This window comes from Lampris incognitus, chromosome 12 (assembly GCF_029633865.1).
Source record: "Lampris incognitus isolate fLamInc1 chromosome 12, fLamInc1.hap2, whole genome shotgun sequence".
Classification (NCBI taxonomy): Eukaryota; Metazoa; Chordata; class Actinopteri; order Lampriformes; family Lampridae; genus Lampris; species Lampris incognitus.
Window position 1 is genome coordinate 27,144,529 of NC_079222.1, and position 23,931 is coordinate 27,168,459.

Genomic DNA, 23,931 nt, shown 5'->3' on the forward strand with positions numbered 1-23,931 from the left:
TCATTTAGAAAGAGCAAATTCAAATAAATCATTGTGAAATCAAATTAATAAATAATTGTGGCATGTGTGTATATTAACTTTTATTTGGTATGGACAATTACTATATTGCTTAAAATCTAAATGATGGCAAATGATTGTTCACGTTTAGGGTCGACACTTGGGTAAAATTTCTCAGTGATTGGGTAGAAGAAAAAGGTGAGGTACACAAATGTCATAATTCACTGAATCCCTTTGCCATGTCTAGAATACAAAGCAAAAACAAATATTTATGAAACAGGAGAGGAATTCATTTCAATGGTCTGTCTACAGAAAACTACCACCATGAGTACGGACGTGGAGATGGCCCTTCATGGCAAGGCTGCCATTTATCTCCGTAAGCCTGAGAAAGAGAGGATTGAGCCTCAAAACAAACCTTTTGATGCCAGAACTGCTGCATATGTGACTGATGTTACGGAGCTGTACCTCAAATGTCCAATCCTGAAGAAAGACGGTAGCAAAGTCACCGTTAAAGTGCTTGACACCCAGGAGGTAGGTGAAAGTTCATTTGAAAGAATTAGTTAGAATAATACTTGCAGAACTTTTTCAAGACAAACAAACTCTCTTTCCATGTGTAGCCCGTGGAATTAGATACCACACAGGACACAATTACTTCCGGGGTTCTTGTAGCTTCAATTTTATTGTTTGAGCCTTCGAATGCAGATCGTTTTACTGAGTGCATAAATTCCTGTGTCTTTCGAGCAAACAGCTCATTAATGTTCACAGATGTGGCAAGTTTAACAGAAAAGATTTTAAAAGGAAAATAATAAATACAAAATACAAAATATGGTGCAAAATACGGCAGTGGACTATGTATGTTAAACAGGGTTTAACAAAGACGTGGAACTTCCTGAAGATTGCGCAACTTCTCACTCTGTCAGTTACCTTTAAACAGAATTAAAATGCATATAAAACCTTTACATTTCCCTTACTACCCAAATACAATGGCATGGTGTGGCTTTATGCACGCCAACATTACCTTGTCATGCCTGCAATGGCGAACAGTGGTCGACGGCTCGCGCCCAAAATCACCGAACATCAACTCCAGTAGCGTCTAAATCAACAATATTGTTTGGAATAATGTTACAGGTATATTTCCCAAGATATTTACACCTACTTACTACGGAGTCAGAGCACCGTCACACCGCAATCTTCAGGTGGTTCACACAAGAAAAAAGAAAGAATACCCAAGATGCACTTGGATAACTTGCACGGAGTTACAATAAAAGTCCGCAACACTGCCACTTACTGGTCAAAACATGCAATGACAACCAAAACTATAAAAATACACTCACAATCTGCTTCACAATTTAAATACATCAAATGACATTTTACATGGCTTGACAGTGTAACACTTACATATATTAACAGTTAAACTATACTAAATTTAAGTGGAAAATCATTTAACATATTTAACAGATTTACCACCCGGCTACATACTCCCCTGCAAATATAGTCAACGTCCTCGGTGACTATGAAACATGAACTGACTCAAATACTCCCTGCGAGGCCTTTTCAAAGAAAGCAGCACCCAGGCTTGTCAAAACCTTAGAGACCATGTCTGTGCTGACTGAGACTGCATTACAGGCTGACTTTGGCAGATGAAATGGGTTTGAATGAGATCCAGCCATTTCCCGCTTGCTTTTCCTAATGGCAGGTTTAGGTGCATAGGTTCTACGTCCTGCTCCACCAGCATCATCTGATAGTGCGGGCCTGTCCCTGTTTTCAATAATGGTTAAGTCACTGTCGCTAACGTCTGGATGCACATCATTAACACATTCTGTTTCTGTGCCACAGTTTCTCATATCTGAATAACCTTCCTCAGGTCCTTCACCGTCACTCTCACCTGTGGGTGCTGTCACATATAAACTAACACTTTCTGCTGCAAGAGGCAGGTTAGGTACTTGCACAAGCCGGCGAGGGATGACTTCCTCAACAATAACAAAATCAGCCTCGGGTGACTCAGGCTCATCCTCAGCTACAGGCTGTGTAGTGGTCTGTAACCTAGTTCTAGTTCTTGGTTTGGGAACTGGTTTTGCACAAGGTCACAACTCTGACCTATGAACTCTTTTAATGGGACCTCCCTCAAAAGGGCCAATGGTGTGTGTGGTACCCTGGATGTCAACTACCTTGTAGACTGTTGAGGTCCATGTGGCCTGAATCTTATGTCTACCTGGGGGTCTGTGACGTAGGAAAACCAACTGACCAATGTCCGAGGACAATACACCTTCTCATTTTGCAGTGAGATCCTCTCAGCTGCCTTCTGCTCTGAGTACTCTCTGGCTCTCTCGTGTGCCTGTCTGAGTCTCTCCTGATGAACAGACAACCAATCCTGTTTCCTGTCTGACACACACTCACGCCCTAATAAAGCATCTACTGGGAGATGTGGCTATACCCCGAAAAGCAAATAATAAGGCGAGTACCCTGTGGTGGAATGAGGAGTGACATTATAGGCATATACTACTTCAGACAGATGCTCTGGCCAACGCTTTTTTTTTCTCTGGTGGGAGTGTCCTTAACAAGTCATGGAGTGTGCGATTGTATCTTTCACACTGACCATTTCCCTGTGGCCTGTAGGGAGTTGTCCGTGTCTTTTTAACCCCATAGAGTTTTCACAGCTCTGCTATAATTTCACTCTCGAAATTTCGACCTTGGTCTGAGTGCAGTCTCTCTGGGACCCCATATTTCATGAACCATTCCCTGAGCAAAACTTTTGCTGTAGTGTCAGCCTTCTGGTCTTTGGTAGCATACGCTTGTGTGAACTTTGTAAACACATCGGTCACAACAAGGACATTTTCACGGCCATCTGAAGCTGCCTCCAACACTGTAAAATCAACAGCCACCACTTCTAGAGGTCGGGAGGCCAGGAATGCCTGAACTGGAGCATGGATTTTTGGCTGAGGCATCTTGGTCAAAATGCACCGCTCGCAGTTTTAACCCAGCTTTCAACATCCTCACATAGCCCTACCCAAAAACACCTCCCTCTTAGCAAGTTTACAGTGCGCTCTATGCCCTGATGTCCCATGTTGTTATGTACATTTTCTAGAACTTGGTCCCTCAAACAACTAGGCATGAGTAACTGCCACACTTCTCCATGACGTGGGTCTGTGATAACCCTGTAAAACAACCCTTCTCGTTGTTGTATGCATATCCATTGTTTCAACAATCTTTTCACTTGACTAGACAGGGCTGCTCTCTCTCTGGGACATGGCCTCCTCCCCCGATCCCAAAATGCCCTAAACTCTTTTAGGGTGGGGTCACCGGCCTGAAAACCTACCAGCTCCTCTGTGGTATAACCTGGCAGTGTGGGGGTGTTGCCCTGTTTAGTACCTGTCTCACCAGACCTCGACTCCCCAGCACGGATCTGTCTCACTTTGTAACACTCCAGACCTCTAGAGACAAGACCAGGATCCAGAACTGTTCCTCGCTCAATCAGGTTACACACAGCGATACAGTTGTCAAAATCCGAGTCAGGGTCTGTTTCAGGCTCCCCTGCAAACTCCTGCCTAGAGAGAGCATCTGCGGCAGCATTACTGCAACCAGGACGGTACTTAACCTCGAAATCAAAAACAGACAGTAGGGCTACCCACCTCTGCTCTATAGCACCTAACTTGGCTGTCTTGAGGTGGCAGAGGGGATTGTTATCAGTCAGGACAACAAACTTTGAACCAAGCAAGTAACCCCTGAATTTTTCAGCAACTGCCCATTTTAAGGCAAGCAACTCCAACTTCATGCTACTATAATTACGGTCATTCTTCTCAGCCTGGCGTAGTCTGCGGCTAGCATATGCTATGACACGTCTGGTGTCACCTTGCTGCTGACACAATACAGCGCCTAATCCATGCTGACTAGCATCTGTCTCAACTACGAATGGTTGTGTGAAGTCGGCAAAACCCAAAATGGGAGCAGAGGTAAGTTTTTCCTTTAACTGCTCAAAGGAAGAGTCACACTCTGGTGTCCACATGTTACAAAACTGGTGACCTACTTTCCCTGTTTTCTTCACACCTGAACATTTGTTGACTAGGTCATGCAGTGGCCCGGCAATATGTGAGAAGCCTCGAATGAATCTCCTGTAGTAAGTAACTACAGAAACCCAAGAATGACTGCAGCTCTTTGGCAGTGGTTGGGACCTTCCAGTTCTTAACAGCAGAGACCTTGGAGGGGTCAGTTCCTATACCTTCTGCTGACACCTGATGACCCAAAAACTTTACTGACTGTTGTAGAAAAGCACACTTCTGCAACTTCACCTTAAGGCCCGTCTCTGCCAGTCTCTTAAACACAGTCTCAAGTCTCTCCAAATGCTGCTCAAATGTCTCTGAAAAAACCAAGATGTCATCTAGGTAGACCAGGAGTATCTGAAAAATGAGATCATTCATAGTAACTTGCATAAGTCTCTGAAATGTAGCTGGACCGTTAATGCAAAAAGGCATTCTCACATACTCAGACAGACCAAACGGTGTAGTAAATGCAGTCTTAGTCCGATCTCTCTCATGCATAGCTACCTGGTGGTATCCGCTCGCCAGATCTATGGTCGAAAAGAACTTTGCCCCTCTCAGCGCATCAAAACTCTCATCAATTCTCGGGAGCAGGAATGCATCACGTCTTGTCTTTGAGTTGAGTTTCCTGTAATCGACACATAGCCTCAGACTACCATCTGCCTTTCTCACTAGTACTATGGGCGAAGCATAAGCACTGGAGCTTTCTTGAATGACCCCATTTTTTTAGCAGCTTGCCAATATGTTCCCTGACTTCACTGTACAGTGTGGGTGGGATTCGTCTGTATGGCTGTGTTACAGGTATGTCATCTGTCAGATGGATCTCATGTTGTACTTTGTCAGTGTGGCCTAGATCTTCATCTTCTGTTGCAAACACAAAAGAGTACTTCTCCAGTAACAAAGTCAGCTGTGCTTGCTGTTCTGGGCTACCACAAAAATTGAGCTTGCTGAGAATTTCCTGCACATCTGTCGGTGTTTCAGGGTGTTCACTGATACTCACTTGTTCAGTGTCTGCTGAGATTCTCTGGAACTGTACCTCACAAAGCTCATCACTTTTCACACAGTCTACCTGAGTCAAAACCCCTAGCCTAGTGCGTGGCCCTAGCCAGATATCTTCATCAGACATGTTCATGACTCGGACTGGAAAAATGTGATTGCCCGATGAAACCAAAGTAGGCACAACAACCAAACCTCCAGGAACGGGGACACCCACAGACTCCAGCAACAAAAAAGAACCATCCTCTTTCACGGTCCTGAGTCCCCTAGCCATAACTGTAGCAGCAGATGAAGCAGGTATATGAACTACATCCTTACCAGCTACCCTAGCGAAAGAGAGTCTGTCTTTTGCATGTACTGCATGAAGATGATTAAAAGCCTCTCTCCAGTTTGAGTCAAACCTCTCCTGCAGTGTGGTGTCAAACTCAGTGTGTGCTAGCTCTCTGCATTTTTTGACAATGTTCATCCCTATTAGACCTGGAACAGAGGAAGAGTGTTCAGAATCTTTAACTATCAGAAAACCTCGCTCTGGGATAGTCAGACCCATGGCTTCTACATCAAGCTCCACATAGCCCATATAGGGTATGTCTAATCCATTAGCTGCAGTGATCTTTAACCACTCAAATGCCGGGTGAATGTCTTCGCCTTTCACTGACAGGTGTTCCCTGAAAAAACTCTCAGAAAATGTACTGACCTGGCTACCAGTGTCAAGTAAGCAGGACACTGTAACACCTCGTAGTTTCACCTCAACAGTTTTACATTCTCCGACTGTACGCTCTAAGATCCTGCTTCTGTCTGGTGTCTCTTTTGGTGAGCCAGCTTCCTCCCCTCGAGTTGTGTGGCTCATGACAACTGAGGGTGCAAGTTTTCCTGCACCACAGAAGAACTAGGTGTTGCGCCCCCTTGACCCCCTCTGGCCTGTGGGCATTTTCTTGCAATGTGACCTATGCCTCTACACTTGAAACAGATAGGCTGACCATCTGGTGTGAACTTTGGCTGGGGTCTAGGTCGTGGCTTGGGCTCTAGGAATGTCTGTTGAGTGCTGCGCTTACTCAGTTCACCTACAGCAAAGGCTAGATCAGTGAGTGTTTTGCCTAACTCTGCTAGCTGTTTTTCCTGATGGGCTACTGCTCTCCGAACATCATTTAATGCAGTACCTTGGTCATTGTTTATTTTAATAGTAGAGCACTGGGTTTCTGGAACCTCTGATGTAACTTGGTTGCTCTTTATGACCCTGGGACGATGAGACCTGCTGTCCTCCATCTCCCACAGGAGGGCCTCGTTCCTCACATCTAGAAGACTGCTCTCTGGTTTGTCCCTAACCATTTTCCTGAGTTCACGCCTGAGTGCTGCTTCTCTTAAACCCTCAATAAACCGGTCTCTGAGCACAGTTTTCTCATTAGGTATTACATTTGTGGACTGTTTCACTGCAGAGCTCAAAATCTGGGATAGTGCATGGGAGTAGTCACGGAGGTCTTCTCCATCAGTTTGGTTACGGTTGTAAAAGGTCTGCAAAAGCTGTGTGGAACTGCGCTTTTCCCCAAATGCATTGCTCAGGTAAGAGTATAAATCACTGGGCCCCACTGACTGACCCCTCATGCATAGTCTCACCTCTTCTAATGCAGGGCCACGCAATAGAGATAGTATATAGTCACATTGTTCTTCTGTTGTTTGCTCTCTGTATCTTAAAACCCTTTCAACCTCTTCAATAAACTCTTCGACAGATCTCCTGTCTGTACCACACTCCCCACTAAATGCTTGGATCTGGCGTTCTCTTGGAACGTAGATGTATGAACGTGTGGGTGCACTGTTATCACTTGCTCTCTGAGCCCTTGCTTCACCATTTAACCTGGTGAGCTCATCTTGCAGTCTGGCGAGCTCTTGCATGGTGGTCTGCATTTCTTCTGTAGCACCTTCACCTACACTCACCGGCCACTTTATTAGGCACACCTGTCCAACTGCTCGTTAACGCAAATTTCTAATCAGCCAATCACATGGCAGCAACTCAATGCATTTAGGCATGTAGACATGGTCAAGACGATCTGCTGCAGTTCAAACCGAGCATCAGAATGGGGAAGAAAGGTGATTTAAGTGACTTTGAACGTGGCATGGTTGTTGGTGCCAGACGGGCTGGTCTGAGTATTTCAGAAACTGCTGATCTACTGGGATTTTCACGCACAACCATCTCTAGGGTTTACAGAGAATGGTCTGAAAAAGAGAAAATATCCAGTGAGCGGCAGTTCTGTGGGCGAAAATGCCTTGTTGATGCCGGAGGTCAGAGGAGAATGGCCAGACTGGTTCGAGCTGACAGAAAGGCAACAGTAACTCAAATAACCACTCATTACAACCGAAGTATGCAAAAGAGCATCTCTGAACGCACAACACGTTGAACCTTCTACGGCAGCAGAAGACCACACCGGGTGCCACTCCTGTCAGCTAAGAACAGGAAACTGAGGCTACAATTCGCACAGGCTCACCAAAATTGGACAATAGAAGATTGGAAAAACGTTGCCTGGTCTGATGAGTCTCAATTTCTGCTGCGACATTCAGATGGTAGGGTCAGAATTTGGCGTCAACAACATGAAAGCATGGATCCATCCTGCCTTGTATCAACGGTTCAGGCTGCTGGTGGTGGTGTAATGGTGTGGGGGACATTTTCTTGGCACACTTTGGGCCCCTTAGTACCAATTGAGCATCGTGTCAACGCCAAAGCCTACCTGAGTATTGTTGCTGACCATGTCCATCCCTTTATGACCACAGTGTTCCCATCTTCTGATGGCTACTTCCAGCAGGATAACGCGCCATGTCATAAAGCTCGAATCATCTCAGACTGGTTTCTTGAACATGACAATGAGTTCACTGTACTCAAATGGCCTCCACAGTCACCAGATCTCAATCCAATAGAGCACCTTTGGGATGTGGTGGACTGGTAGATTCGCATCATGGATGTGCAGCCGACAAATCTGCAGCAACTGCGTGATGCTATCATGTCAATATGGACCAAACTCTCTGAGGAATGTTTCCAGTACCTTGTTGAATCTATGCCACAAAGGATTAAGGCAGTTCTGAAGGCAAAAGGGGGTCCAACCCGGTACTAGCAAGGGGTACCTAATAAAGTGGCCAGTGAGTGTATACCCGTTATGCCACCTGAGGTGTGGCCATTATCATTACGTGAACTCCCTTCATCACCAGAATCACTAGACATAATGATATATTAATCTTTACTCAGTCCAGTATAAATGAGGATATTTAGTTCAAAACCTGGTTCAAGGATACTACAAGGACAGTCTTTAACTTGGAGCCTTGCTGGATCTTGGTCTTTGTAGCTGAAGTTAGCACTGGAGTCCTCTGCGCTGGTACGGCTGAGTCGTGTGAAACAGGAAGCACCAGAACCTCGTAGAGCCCCTCACGTCGTCTCTCGCTGGTCACCACCTCCACAGCAGGATGGCTTCAGACTCAACACCAACGAACGTCACCAGCAATCTTCACCACTGCCGTATTTTTTATTTTTTTTTTAAGTAAAAATAAGCCACTCTGTTGCAAATTTAAAAAAAATGTTTTAGCTACAACCCACTCCTGGTACCAAAATTATGTAGCCCGTGGAATTAGATACCACACAGGACACAATTACTTCCGGGGTTCTTGTAGCTTCAATTTTATTGTTTGAGCCTTCGAATGCAGATCGTTTTACTGAGTGCATAAATTCCTGTGTCTTTCGAGCAAACAGCTCATAAATGTTCACAGATGTGGCAAGTTTAACAGAAAAGATTATAAAAGGAAAATACAAAATACAAAATACGGTGCAAAATACGGCAGTGGACTATGTATGTTAAACAGGGTTTAACAAAGACATGTGGAACTTCCTGAAGATTGCGCAACTTCTCACTGTCAGTTACCTTTAAACAGAATTAAAATGCATATAAAACCTTTACATTTCCCTTACTACCCAAATAAAATGGCATGGTGTGGCTTTATGCACGCCAACATTACCTTGTCATGCCTGCAATGGCGAACAGTGGTCGACGGCTTGCGCCTAAAATCACCGAACATCAACTCCAGTAGCGTCTAAATCAAACCATCGTGTCCAATTACCGACATACAATATTGTTTGGAATAATGTTACAGGTATATTTCACAAGATATTTACCCTTACTTACTACGGAGTCAGAGCCTCGTCACACTGCAATCTTCAGGTGGTTCACACAAGAAAAAAGAAAGAATACCCAAGATGCACTTGGATAACTTGCAGAAAGAGTACCCAAGATGCACTTGGATAACTTGCACGGAGTTACAATAAAAGTCCGCAACACTGTCACTTACTGGTCAAAACATGCAATGACAACCAAAACTATAAAAATACACTCACAATCTGCTTCACAATTTAAATACATGAAATGACATTTTACATGGCTTGACAGTGTAACAATTACATATATTAACAGTTAAACTATACTAAATTTAAGTGGAAAATAATTTAACATATTTAACAGATTTACCACCCGGCTACACATGCTTTAGGAGAAAACAGTTAAGGAGGATGATGTGACCCCAATGAACCCTCCCAAGTTCGACAAAATTGAGGACATGGCCATGATGACCCATTTCAATGAAGCCTCTGTGCTGTATAACCTCAAAGAGTGTTATGCCGCATGGATGATTTACGTGCGAAAGCGTACTGGCTAAAGAACAAAATTCATCTAGGACCCATGGACAGCATATGGTAAATGTTCATCTGTCTCTCATCTCTCTTAGACCTACTCTGGGCTCTTCTGTGCCACCGTGAACCCCTACAAGTGGCTCCCAATGTATGATTCTGAGGTTGTTGCTGCCTACAGAGGCAAAAAACGTATGGAGGCTCCACCCCATATCTTCTCTGTCTCTGACAATGCCTATCAGAACATGCTTACTGGTACGTCCTAGTCATAAAAATATATTAATTGACATTGCAATGAATTTCTTCTACATAAATGAAAAACACATTTCTTTCCTTTTCCTTTAACAGACAGGGAGAACCAGTCTATCTTGATCACGTACGTTTCACATTTGTTGACCCTCTATAATACCAACATGATCAAAGACATTGAGTAAATTCTATTAAACTGTGTATTTATAAATCTTTACCCAGTGGAGAATCTGGTGCTGGAAAGACTGTGAACACTAAGCGTGTCATTCAGTACTTTGCCACAATCTCTGTGGGTGGAGACAAGAAGAAGGACCAAACTTCTGGGAAGATGCAGGTATATATTCTCAAGTACTTTTCAAACAAATTAGAAACATTCCTGGAGTTAAATATGTGCTGACATCAACATTATATGTAAAACTCCACTTGTAGGGCTCACTGGAGGATCAGATTATTGCAGCCAATCCCTTGCTGGAGGCTTATGGTAATGCCAAGACTGTGAGGAATGACAACTCCTCTCGCTTTGTAAGTGTGGATAACCATAAATGTATATTGAATGTTCTGGATTGTATAATGCTTCTGTAGTGGGATGCTAAAAATGATCCTTTCCCTAACAGGGTAAATTCATCAGAATCCATTTTGGCACTTCTGGTATTGAGACTTGTAAGTATCAATCATATGTGCTAAATTTAAACAATAGAATATAAGACAGAGTTTGTTACCTTGAATAACATCATGGGCTGTGATTTGCTTGCAGGCAAAAACCAAGGGATGGTACTGCACAGTTATCACAGCCATGGTTTTATTGCAATAACACACAACATTAAGTGTTATATTTTATTTTCACAACTGTTCAACACAGTGAATAACATAAACCCAGCAATATCGTTTTAAATGCTATGGGCAATTTATTCCACTAAAAAAGTAGCTCCACCACAAGTCGCAGAAATTGCAATGCAACATGGTTCAAGCAATGCAGTGGGAAAAAATATCACTAGACAATAATATCACTACTTGCAATTTAACAAATAACATACATTATTAAAATGACTATTATGCATGTTCAGTAGGTAAGAAAAGGTAGGTAAGAAGGTTTGTAGGTAAGAAAATCATAGAAAGCTGAATCAGTTGATCTGGACACAATGTTTATTGAGAGAGAAATGTTACATCACTTATCTAAGTGACCTCTTCAGTCTCAACTGAAAACTACAAACCAAGTTATTAATTGCTTTATCATTCCACTTAATCCCTTCAGTCTTATAAGGGTAGAGATACCTTCAATCAGTTGAGATTTAAGAGGTCACTTAGATAAATAATGAAACGTTTCTCTCTCAATAAACATTGTGTCCAGATCAACTGATTCAATTTTCTGTGATTATTAAAATTAAAAAGAGTAAACATGTATTTAATGACAACATTAGTCAAAAATGCAAACTACGTTGCTTCATTTAATGAAATAATTGCTTTGGTAAATCTTAATCATTACACTGATGTCCATTGTGTAGATAGAGAAAGTGAGTGTGTAGGATCGTTATCACATTATAGTTTTATTAACTGGTCTTCTCCAACTGAAGCGAATCCATCAAAAATTAGGGTAAATCAACATTAAACCAAAATTGATAATTTGATACATATCCATTGTTGACACAGTCACTTGATGACAACCGCTGACATCGGCTGTTGGTGAAATCAGCCATTACAAGCAGAATAGAGGTGAAGTGATACAGTAACTGTGATGTTATCGTAAATAACACATAGATCTCGGCCAATCAGATTGCTTGATCACAATCCACTGTTGTATAAATTATTACAATATTGGTTAGGTAGAGTTTTAAACATGAATAACACTTACAGATCTGCTGGAGAAGTCCAGAGTGACATTCCAGCTTCCAGATGAGAGAGGCTACCACATCTTCTACCAGATGATGACCAACCACAAACCTGAGCTGATTGGTAAGCTGAATAACAGCAAGTAGAAAATGACTACAAACCAAGTAGTTAATTGCTTTAACATTCCACTTAATAATCCCTTCAATCTTTCCAAATTTATAGAAATGACGCTCATCACCACCAACCCATATGATTTCCCCATGTGCAGCCAGGGTCAGATCACTGTGGCTAGCATTGATGACAAAGAAGAGTTGGTTGCTACTGATGTTAGTGATCTTCACTTTAACATCCAAACAGCATTTTTTCATCTATTTTCTTTTGAGTATTTAACTGTAGGTATCCTGTGAAATACGATGTCTAATTTAGATTTTTTAATTAAATGTCACTACCTGTTGCAAATGCAGACAGCCATTGATATCCTGGGCTTCACCAATGATGAGAAGATGTACAGCTGACAGGTGCTGTGCTTCACCATGGTAACATGAAGTTCAAGCAGAAGCAGCGTGAGGAGCAAGCTGAGCCAGATGGCAATGAGGGTGAGTATTACATTTATTCTGGATGCGGATAAGTTCAAAATGATGACATTTCATTAACATTGAAGGTTTTATTTTCCTTGATGACAAATTTAACAATGTCAAAACAATTATTGTTAGGTTAATAGTCCTGCCATAAAAGAATGTCTTACCCCGGGTAATGCACTGTGGCTTCCCACTGCTCCCACGTAGTTAGGATGGAGAGGACTTATTTCCCCACAGAGATCAACAAAGTCATATTAATAAACCTTAATCATTTAAATGTATTTCATATTAATTTTTAGATGCTGACAAGATTGCTTATCTGCTGGGCCTTAACTCTGCTGACATGCTGAAGGCTCTGTGCTACCCCAGAGTAAAGGTCGGAAATGAGTATGTCACAGACTGCGGCTCAGGTGAGTGCTGTGCCTTTATATGTGCCTGTGCCAATTTGTTGTTGAACTGATTTTAATAAATGATCTCTCTCTCATGTTTAAAGATTCCAATTATGTTTAATCATATCACTGGGTTCCATAGGTTCATAACTCAGTGAGTGCCTTGACTAAGTCTATCTATGAGAGGATGTTCTTGTGGATGGTCATCCGTATCAACCAGATGCTGGATACCAAGCAAGCAAGGCAGTTCTTCATTGGTGTCCTGGACATTGCTGGTTTTGAGATCTTTAATGTAAGTTTAAATTACTCATCTTTCACCTTTAATAGGTAGATTAGTTTCATGATATCAAACTTTACTCTTTAACTATTAACTTATAACAACTAACAATTTCTCGGTTACAGTTCAACAGCATGGAGCAACTGTGCATCAACTTCACCAATGAGAAGCTGCAACAGTTCTTCAATCACCATATGTTTGTTCTGGAGCAAGAAGAGTACAAGAAGGAGGGTATCATCTGGGAGTTTATTGACTTTGGCATGGATTTGGCTGCCTGTATTGAGCTTATTGAGAAGGTAAACAATCATCCTTGTATTTCAGGCAATGGATACTTCAATAATACAATTAATGTTTCCATGCGTAGTGTCAAGAATTATCTGATTTTATCCTTTCATATACTGTAGCCCATGGGTATCTTCTCCATCCTTGAAGAGGAGTGCATGTTCCCCAAGGCTTCAGACACAACCTTCAAAAACAAACTGTATGACCAGCATCTTGGAAAAACCAAAGCTTCTGAAAAGCCAAAACCTGCCAAGGGCAAGGCTGAGGCCCACTTCTCTCTGGTGCACTATGCTGGAACTGTGGACTACAATGTCAGTGGGTGGCTGGACAAGAATAAGGATCCTCTGAACGACTCAGTTGTGCAGCTGTATCAGAAATCTGGAGTTCAATTGCTGCCTGTTTTGTATCCCCCTGTTGTTGAAGGTACCATATCAGCAAATGGCATTGCAATTTTATATTTTCATGATGACCTTAAAATTTTGTTAGCGATAATGAAATTAAAACAACACTCACCACAAAAGCTCATGATATTTAATAACAGAGGCGGGAGGTGGCAAGAAGGGAGGCAAGAAGAAGGGTGGTTATATGCAGACTGTGTCTTCACAGTTCAGGGTAAGATTTATAAACTGTTGTTATAGTTAATAATTTGCATATACAAACACACTCCTAGATAGATAGATAGATAGATAGATAGATAGATAGATAGATAGATAGATAGATAGATAGATAGATAGATAGATAGATAGATAGATAGATAGATAGATAGATAGATAGATAGATAGATAGATATTAAATGTCATGTCTTTATTTTCTGTATGCAGGAAAACTTGGGAACGCTGATGACTAACTTGAGGAGCACCCATCCTCACTTTGTGCGTTGCCTGATCCCAAACGAGTCAAAAACTCCAGGTATTTTAATTGTGATAAATGCTTTTGTCACTGTAGGGTATGGTAGCTTACCATTTTAATATCACTTAAGGGAAAGATGGAATTATGCTTTTGTATTTTTTCCAGGTCTGATGGAGAACTTCTTGGTTATCCACCAGCTGAGGTGTAACGGTGTACTGGAGGGTATCAGAATTTGCAGAAAAGGTTTCCCCAGCCGAATCCTTTATGGTGACTTCAAGCAGAGGTAATCATTGACATTTCAGTGGTAAGGAGGGTTTATTAAGCTCAAAAAGAGTAAAAAGATTTAACAAGACATTGTCATGAACTGTCTTACAAAAGGTACAAAGTGCTGAACGCCAGTGTTATCCCTGAGGGGCAGTTCATTGACAACAAGAAGGCTTCTGAGAAGCTTCTTGGGTCAATTGATGTTGATCACGAGCAGTACAAGTTTGGACATACCAAGGTAACCATTACTGTCACATTATGATGACGCAATGAAATTGAATTCCATTCATAGCTGAAAAACAGTCAAATATGATATTTGTTTTACCCTCCTCAGGTGTTCTTCAAAGCTGGTCTGCTGGGTACTCTTGAGGAGATGCAAGATGAGAAGCTTGCTTCTCTGGTCACCATGACTCAGGCCCTCTGCCGTGCTTACCTAATGATAAAGGAGTTTGTTAAAATGATGGAGTGGAGGTATGTTCCAAGAAATAAATTCAAAAATACAAATTCATGAAATATGCAGTCTCAGAATGATGTTGTCCATAACAATAATATATTCATCCCTTAGGGAAGCCATTTACACCCTCCAGTACAACGTCCGTTCTTTTATGAATGTCAAACACTGGCCACGGATGAAGGTGTACTACAAGATCAAGTCTCTTTTGAAGACTGCTGAAACTGAGAAGGAGCTTGCCAATATGAAGGAGAACTATGACAAAATGAAATCAGACCTGGCTGCTGCTGTGGCCAAGAAGAAAGAACTGGAAGAGAAGATGGTTTCTATTGTGCAAGAGAAGAATGACCTGCAGCTACAAGTGGCATCTGTTAGTAGACTCAATCGACAGCTTTATTTCTGAATTTAAACAGAGCTTATGTTGACATCCTCCATATTTATTCATTTTTTATTATTGTTTTTTTATGCTTATTTGTTAACTAGGAATCAGAGAATCTGTCAGATGCTGAGGAGAGATGTGAAGGATTTATCAAGAGCAAGATCCAACTGGAGGCTAAACTCAAAGACACAACCGAGAGGCTGGAGGATGAGGAGGAAATTAATGCTGAGCTGACTGCCAAGAAGAGGAAGTTGGAGGATGAATGCTCTGAGCTTAAGAAAGACATTGATGACCTGGAGCTTAACTTGGCCAAAGTGGAGAAGGAGAAACATGCCACCGAGAACAAGGTTCATGAGTGTCCATTTATTTTGCTAATATGTCAACCAGTATCAATAAGAATATAATAATCTATTTGTTAGGTGTCTTGAGCCGTCTAATAAATTCGATTTGATTTGATTTGCATATGTAGGTGAAGAACCTGACTGAAGAGATGGCCTCTCAGGATGAAAGCATTGCTAAGCTGACAAAGGAGAAGAAAGCCCTTCAAGAGGCACATCAACGGACTCTTGATGATCTGCAGGCAGAAGAAGATAAAGTCAATACTTTGACCAAATCCAAAACCAAGCTTGAGCAGCAAGTGGATGATGTGAGACTTTCAAAGTTTAATTAGGAATTAAGATTTTTAAAAGTGATGTGTCTGCTCTTGAAATTTAATTAAAAATATGTTAATTTGCAGCTTGAAGGTTCTCTGGAGCAAGAGAAGAAACTCCGCATGGACCTTGAGAGAGCAAAGAGAAAGCTCGAGGGTGATCTGAAACTGGCTCAAGAATCTATCATGGACCTTGAGAATGACAAACAGCAGTCTGACGAGAAACTGAAGAAGTAATTGTTTAAATAACAATTGTGGCTAAGATTTTGTAATATATTTAGAGTATACATTTTAGGATTAGAATCTTACAACTGATGTAACTTCAATTTATTCTTTAGGAAGGACTTTGAGACAAGCCAGCTTCTGAGTAAGATTGAGGATGAACGATCTTTGGGTGCTCAACAACAGAAGAAAATCAAGGAGCTCCAGGGTTTTTTTTTCAAGTTTTTAATAAACCTTGTTTTTCGTCTTTAAACCTTCCCTTATGTTACATGTAAAAGTTTATATTTTAATCCAATATTCATTTCAAAGGCTCGTATTGAGGAACTGGAGGAAGAAATTGAGGCTGAGCGTTCTGCTCGTGCCAAGGTTGAAAAACAGAGAGCTGACCTCTCCAGGGAACTTGAAGAGATCAGTGAGAGACTTGAGGAAGCTGGAGGAGCCACGGCTGCTCAGATTGAGATGAACAAGAAGCGTGAAGCTGAGTTCCAGAAGCTGCGTCGTGACCTTGAGGAGTCCACTTTGCAACATGAAGCAACTGCAGCTGCACTCCGCAAGAAGCAGGCTGACAGTGTTGCAGAGCTGGGAGAGCAGATCGACAACCTGCAGCGTGTCAAGCAGAAGCTTGAGAAGGAGAAGAGTGAATATAAGATTGAGATCGATGACCTCTCCAGCAACATGGAGGCTGTTGCAAAGACCAAGGCATAATGCTGTTCTTACATGAAAATTTTGTAAATGCAAATTTTAGAAAAAGCATAAAAAATGGGAATACCTTTCCTTGACTATTGCAATTTTAATTAACAGGGAAATCTTGAAAAGATGTTCCGCACACTTGAAGACCAGCTTAGTGAACTCAAAGCTAAGCATGATGAGACTGTTCGCCAGATAAATGATATAAGCAGTCAGAGGGCAAGGCTGATGACAGAGAATGGTAGGTATTGCCTCCAAACCTATTTTTACATTCATAAAAAGTGCAACAACAGGCTTTATTTTTTGTACATAAATTTAAGGATGGTATTTTTTTAAGAAATAATTATTCTGGGCCATACCAAAGGAAGTGTTTAAAATGTGCAAATTTCAAAAAGATTAATTTAACTTCCAACAGGTGAGTTTGGTCATCAGCTTGAAGAGAAAGAGGCTCTGGTCTCTCAGCTGACCAGAGGAAAACAGGCCTTCACACAGCAGATTGAAGAGTTTAAGAGACAGGTCGAGGAGGAGGTTAAGGTCAGTAATTATTTACACTTTAGATTTCATATGAACTTCATAGAGAATTATATGTTCTTAAATTGTTTGCTAAAAAAAACAAAAAACCTCATCTAGGCCAAGAATGCTCTTGCCCATGGTGTGCAATCTGCTCGCCATGACTGTGATCTTCTGAGGGAGCAGTTTGAAGAGGAGCAGGAGGCCAAGGCTGAGCTGCAGCATGGAATTTCTAAGGCTAACAGTGAAGTGGCCCAGTGGAGAACCAAGTATGAAACTGATGCTATCCAGCGCACTGAAGAGCTGGAGGAGTCTAAGTGAGTCAATTATTCATTTTCTCTTATTCATGTCGATTCATAATGTTTTTTATTTGACTTATTTTCTCTTATATACATGATTACTTTGACAATTGTTTAACAGGAAAAAGCTTGCCCAACGTCTCCAAGAGGCTGAGGAGCAGATCGAGGCTGTGAATTCCAATGTGCCTCTCTGGAGAAGACCAAACAGAGACTCCAGGGTGAAGTGGAGGACCTCATGATTGATGTGGAGAGAGCAAATGGTCTTGCTGCAAACCTTGACAAAAAGCAGAGAAACTTTGATAAGGTGTGATCATGTGTATCCCTATTCATGCTATAGCCACTGAAAGGAAAACTTTTAACTTACTAATTTTCCCACATTATCAAACAGGTCTTGGCAGAATGGAAACAGAAATATGAAGAGGGTCAGGCAGAGCTTGAAGGAGCTCAGAAAGAGGCTCGTTCTCTCAGCACTGAGCTGTTCAAGATGAAGAACTCCTATGAGGAGGCTCTTGACCAGCTGGAGACCGTGAAGCGTGAGAACAAGAACCTGCAACGTGAGTATTCACTATTATAAACATCAATTGTATTTGATATAACATTAGTGTATATTAGCCTGGATGAATGACATAACCTACACTTCAATGCTTAAAAATTCTAAACACATGTAACACACTGCAGAGGAGATCTCAGATCTGACTGAGCAGATTGGTGAGACTGGAAAGAGCATCCATGAGCTGGAGAAAATCCAAGAAGCAGGCGGAGACAGAAAAGTCTGAGATCCAGACAGCTCTTGAGGAGGCTGAGGTAAAATAATCATTAACTGGAAAGAGGTCAACATTTGCAATAGGCAGTGCTTTTTTTCTGAGTGAAATCTTCATATATAATAGCACAAGGAGGCAAATGGAACAACAAAAAAACATTCAAAAGTTAAGAAGGGCCCTACATTGACAATTCTAATGTTAGGGAACCCTGGAACATGAAGAGTCCAAGATTCTGCGTGTCCAGCTAGAACTCAATCAAATTAAGGGTGAGGTTGACAGAAAACTGGCGGAGAAGGATGAGGAGATGGAGAAAATCAAGAGGAACAGCCAGAGGGTGATTGACTCCATGCAAAGCACTCTGGACTCTGAGGTCAGGAGCAGGAATGATGCCCTGAGAATTAAGAAGAAGATGGAGGGAGACCTGAATGAGATGGAGATTTTTTTAACTATTTCCATCTCAAAATCTTCACACAAGGATGCCCAGTTGCACCTTGATGATGCTGTCAGAGCACAGGAGGATCTGAAGGAGCAGGCTGCCATGGTGGACTGTAGAAATGGTCTCATGGTGGCTGAAATTGAGGAGCTGAGGGCTGCTCTGGAACAGACAGAGAGAGGCCGCAAAGTGGCTGAACAAGAGCTGGTGGATGCTAGTGAACGTGTTGGTCTGTTGCACTCTCAGGTAAGCAAATCAACAAACTACTTCAACACTGATTTGGGGTGATACTTTATCCATGTTATTATCTGCATCTCATTGAGAATGTGTGTGTTTACAGTCATAAGTAAAATGATACTATTTCAGAATACAAGCCTTCTGAACACAAAGAAGAAGCTTGAGGCTGATCTCATTCAGGTCCAAAGTGAGGTGGATGACACTGTTCAGGAAGCCAGAAATGCAGAGGAGAAGGCTAAGAAGGCCATCACTGATGTAGGTTTACATTGTTTTTGTCAGAACCTTTGTTAGTCCGCAAGTGTGGAGGAGCACACATCACTTATAAAACTGTTAAATTAATAATGATTCATTTTTTTAGGCTGCTATGATAGCGGAGGAGCTGAAGAAAGAGCAGGATACAAGTTCTCACCTAGAGAGGATGAAGAAGAACGTGGAGGTCACTGTCAAGGACCTGCAGCATCGTCTAGATGAGGCTGAGAACCTGCCCATGAGGGGTGTCAAGAAGCAACTCCAGAAACTGGAATCTAGGGTAAGATAAAGCAAGAAAAAACACATGGTAAGATATGCATAGTTGAACTGATGAACGAACTGTGTTGTTAATGTCTAACTGTTCTCCATAGGTGCATGAGCTGGAAACAGAAATTGAGGCTGAACAGAGACGTGGAGGAGATGCTGTTAAGGGTGTTCGCAAATATGAGAGGAGGGTGAAGGAACTTACTTACCAGGTATACTATATTGCTCTCAGATTCAACCAATTAATTAACTGCAAAGCCACAATCGAATAAACTCTTACTTAAATGTAAAATCTCCCATTTACTTTAGACTGAAGAGGACAAAAAGAATGGTGCTAGGCTGCAGGATCTAGTAGACAAACTTCAGTTGAAAGTGAAGCCCTTCAAGAGGCAGGCTGAGGAAGCGGTAAGTTTTAATTTCAGGAACATAAAATTGTTCAAATCATATTTGAATTTAGATCATGTTATGTAACATCCATGTAATTCATAAACAATGCCATCTATGATGGGTTTATAGGGGGAACAGGCCAACTCTTACCTGTCCAAGTGCAGGAAGATTCAGCATGAACTGGAGGAGGCTGAGGAACGTGCTGACATCGCTGAGTCTCAAGTCAACAAACTGAGAGCTAAGAGTCGGGACTCTGGCAAGGTAAATGTGTGTAAGAGCATAACTGATAATCAGTCTGTGTGATATGGCATATAAGTTTCATTTACATAGCGACTAAATATCTTAATATATTCTATTTCTTTTTCCTTTACAGGGAAAAGAGGTTGCTGAATATATTTGCTGACTTTCTCTATTTTATGCCTTTTCTCATGAAGAATTCATAAAATATGAATTCTCTGTTGTCAATAAATGTTGCAGCTAAAATTATCTTGTTTCATTTGACTATTTAAGCATTTTTTAAATGTATCTGCTGTATTAGAGTCTTCAGTTAGTTGAAATTAGATATTAATATGATATGAATGATAATCAATTAAATGGTAGCCATCCATTTTAAGTCTAACTCAAGGCTTAAACCAATATACATAAAAGTGAAAAAATCAATGGCTTTTGAGATCATAGACATCTTTCATAAAATTCTTTGAATTAGGTTTTAAGCTCCACTTAAACATAGACTAATGGTTCAGGCTGAGATTTGTTGAATTTTATTTTAGGGTTTCCTATAAAATAAGATCGACAGTTGGATAAAGAACAATATGGTAAATATTACATTAGTTGTCTGCTTCCTTTTATTGCTCGCCGATTGCATTTAGAACTCATATCTCTTTATTCACTTAGCAAAGCAAATGTGAAGGAGTTGTTGGCATTGTGGCAGATATATTACACAATCGTGAGAACACACTTTACAGTACAGATCATTCCAACACACTATAGACCCTTATCGCGTGACGTACAAACTGCGTTGTAAACGAGGCAAACACGCAGAACGTGTGGCAAAACATAGTCGAGAAACAACGTGTGTACCTATGAAATTCACAGATGAAAACTTAAAATTAAATAGAGAAAAGTTAGAAATTTGGGAAAATAGAAATCCCAGAATATGTTGAAGGTCTAAGCAAGGACGACAGAAAGCATTAAAAGTTGAAACTTACACTAAGCCCTGGAGAAAAACTTCCCCATCCGTTTATGCTTGCTGAAGCTCAGTGGACGATTGATATCACGATGTTGCTAAACATCGGCTGGAGGGATGGGACTGAATACCTCATAGACACACCAAGTATATTTACGAAAGAATCAAAGAAGGCATACAAGTCTTTAGAAGCATATGGTTAATTTGTTGGTGGATATGGGGCTGGCCGACAAGGCCCAGGCCTAGGGCCCAAATTTCCGAGGGGGCCCAAAATTATGGGCTAAGGGGGGGGGGGTATATTTTAAAATAATTATTATTATTATTTTATTAGTGTAAACTACTAATAAGACCCGTTAGCTAGGCGGGTCTGGCCGGTTAGAGATGTCGCCTTGTGGTGCAGTACTCCCTGTATCGAATCCCGCACCGGGCAAGAAAATAACCGGTTACTTTAGTAGCATTTTTTTAACATATCAACAATTTCTATGACACTTGTGTTATGCTCGCGCACCAGAACCTGACCCGTGTGGCGAAACCCAAGACAGACAGACACGAGATGACTTCTAAGTCTACAAAGGGGGGTTTTATTGTGGGAGGGGAATGTATGGTGAAAAAAGGCGTTCTGTTAGTGGGATGTGTGAATAAACTATGTGTGGTGTCCCGTGATTTGCGTGTATAACTATGTGTGAGTGTTTTTAGCCAATGTGTGGTGCGGTATGTAAATGACCAGGAGGTGTTGAAGAAATGTGCGTGCACCTGGCGAGAAAGTCCAGTCCGTGATCCAAGAGGGGTTGTCCGAGAAAGTCCAGGTCCGAGATCCGGGAAGTCGAGTCCGAAAGGAGGGGTCCAGGTAGAGGGACAAGGGGGGAGATCGCAGGAGAGGGGAGAAATGTGAAGGTCGCTGGGGACGAGGGAGACGCGGGGAGCTGTGGAAATCGCAGAGGGAGAGTCTTGGGAGGAAACAGAGACACGAAGATAAGACACTGGGGAATAAACAGAAAGCAAGGAACGCTGGAGGGCTTGTCAGAACTTTACCGCAGGGTTCAGTACGTCGAAGCACTGAGAGACGTTCTGGGAGGCTTCTTGTAGAAGGCTGCCTGATTGCCACAGGTGTGCCTGATGGATGATGGCAAACACCTGGTGCAGTGCAGCGCTCGTCTCAGAGCGCGAGCCGAGCGCTCGGATGTTTCCGGCACGTCCGAGCTGGGGGAGTGGCTTGAACGTGCCGGGGAGGCAGCTCGGGGCGGTGTAACCACAACAGGACCCCCCCTCCTACGGGAGACACCGGGCGACCGTCCGATGGCGTTGGGGTGGGCCCGATAGAACTCCTCCAGGAGTGCGGGGTCGGCCAGGTAGGACCGGGGAACCCAGCTGCGGTCCTCGGGCCCATAGCCAACCCAGTCCACCAGGTATTGGTACCCACGCCCCCGGCGGCGTACGGCGAGCAGCTGGTCGACATCCCAGACCATGTCACCACCGTCGAGGACCCTGGGGGGTGGAGGAGCTTGGACAGAGGGAGACAGGGGGCTGGTGGCTACCGGTTTGAGGCGCGAGACATGGAAGACGGGATGGATCTTGAGTGAGGTAGGGAGATGGAGACGCACCGCCGAAGGGTTGACGATGCGGTCGATGGTGTAGGGACCGACGTAGCGGGGAGCCAGCTTCCGGTTGAGGGTAGGGAGGGGCAGGTCCCGGGCCAGGAGCCATACCCTCTGGCCAGGTCGATAAGCTGGGGCCGGCACTCTCCGCCGGTTGGCGCTGCGCCGGGCCCGCTCTGTAGCATAGCGGCCCGGGCGGTCTTCCAAACGCGCCGGCATCGGCGGAGATGGGCCCTCGTGGACGGGACCGCTACCTCCAACTCCTGATGGGGGAACAGAGGGGGTTGATAGCCCAGGGAACACTCGAAGGGGGACAAACCGGTAGCCGAACTCTCCATGGAGTTGAGCGAGTACTCCACCCAGGGCAGGTACTTGCTCCAGGAGGCGGGGTTGCTGGTGGTAACGCAACGCAAAGCCGCCTCCAGGGCTTGATTGGCCCGCTCTGGCTGCCCATTGGTCTGGGGGTGATACCCGGAGGAGAGGCTGACCGTGGCCCCAATCCCCTTACAGAAGGCCTGCCATACCTTCGAAGTGAACTGGGGACCACGGTCAGAGACAATGTCCAGGGGAATCCCATGAGGTCGGACGACGTGGGAGACGAGAAGGTCCGCCGTCTCGGCTGCAGAGGGGAGTTTGGTGAGGGCAACAAAATGGACGGCCTTGGAAAACCGGTCGACAATGGTCAGGATGGTGTCATTGCCTTGGGACACGGGGAGGCCAGTTACAAAGTCCAAGGCAATGTGGGACCAAGGTCGGCCGGGGACAGGAAGGGGGCGCAGGAGACCTGCTGGAGGGCGATGGAGAGCCTTGCTGCGGGCGCAGGTGGTGCAGGCTGCCACGAACTCTCTGGTGTCTGCCTCCATGGTGGGCCACCAGAAACCCCTGCGGATGAAGGCCGCCGTTCGGTAGACACCGGGGTGGCAGGCAAGATGGCTGGAATGGCCCCACTCCAGCACCTGGGGCCGGACAGAGGGAGGCACAAATAGCCGGTTCCGGGGTCCATTGCCTGGGTCGGGATGGGCGCGCTGGGCCCTTCTCACCACTGATTCGATGGCCCAGGTGACGGCGCCCACCACCCGGGCCGGGGGAAGGATGGTGTCTGGGGCGTCAGGGGACCCCTCGGGAAACAGACGGGAGAGGGCGTCTGCCCTGACGTTCTTGGTGCCCGGGCGGTAGGTGAGGGTGAAGTCGAACAGGCTGAAGAAGAGAGCCCAGCGCGCCTGCCT

The 23,931-nt window shown here is 43.4% G+C and overlaps 1 pseudogene; it reads left to right on the forward strand.

Moving 5' to 3' along the window:
* Positions 1–321: 321 nt before the first annotated feature.
* Positions 322–20,327, forward strand: LOC130121587 (myosin heavy chain, fast skeletal muscle-like; annotated as a pseudogene).
* The last annotated feature ends 3,604 nt before the right edge of the window (positions 20,328–23,931 follow it).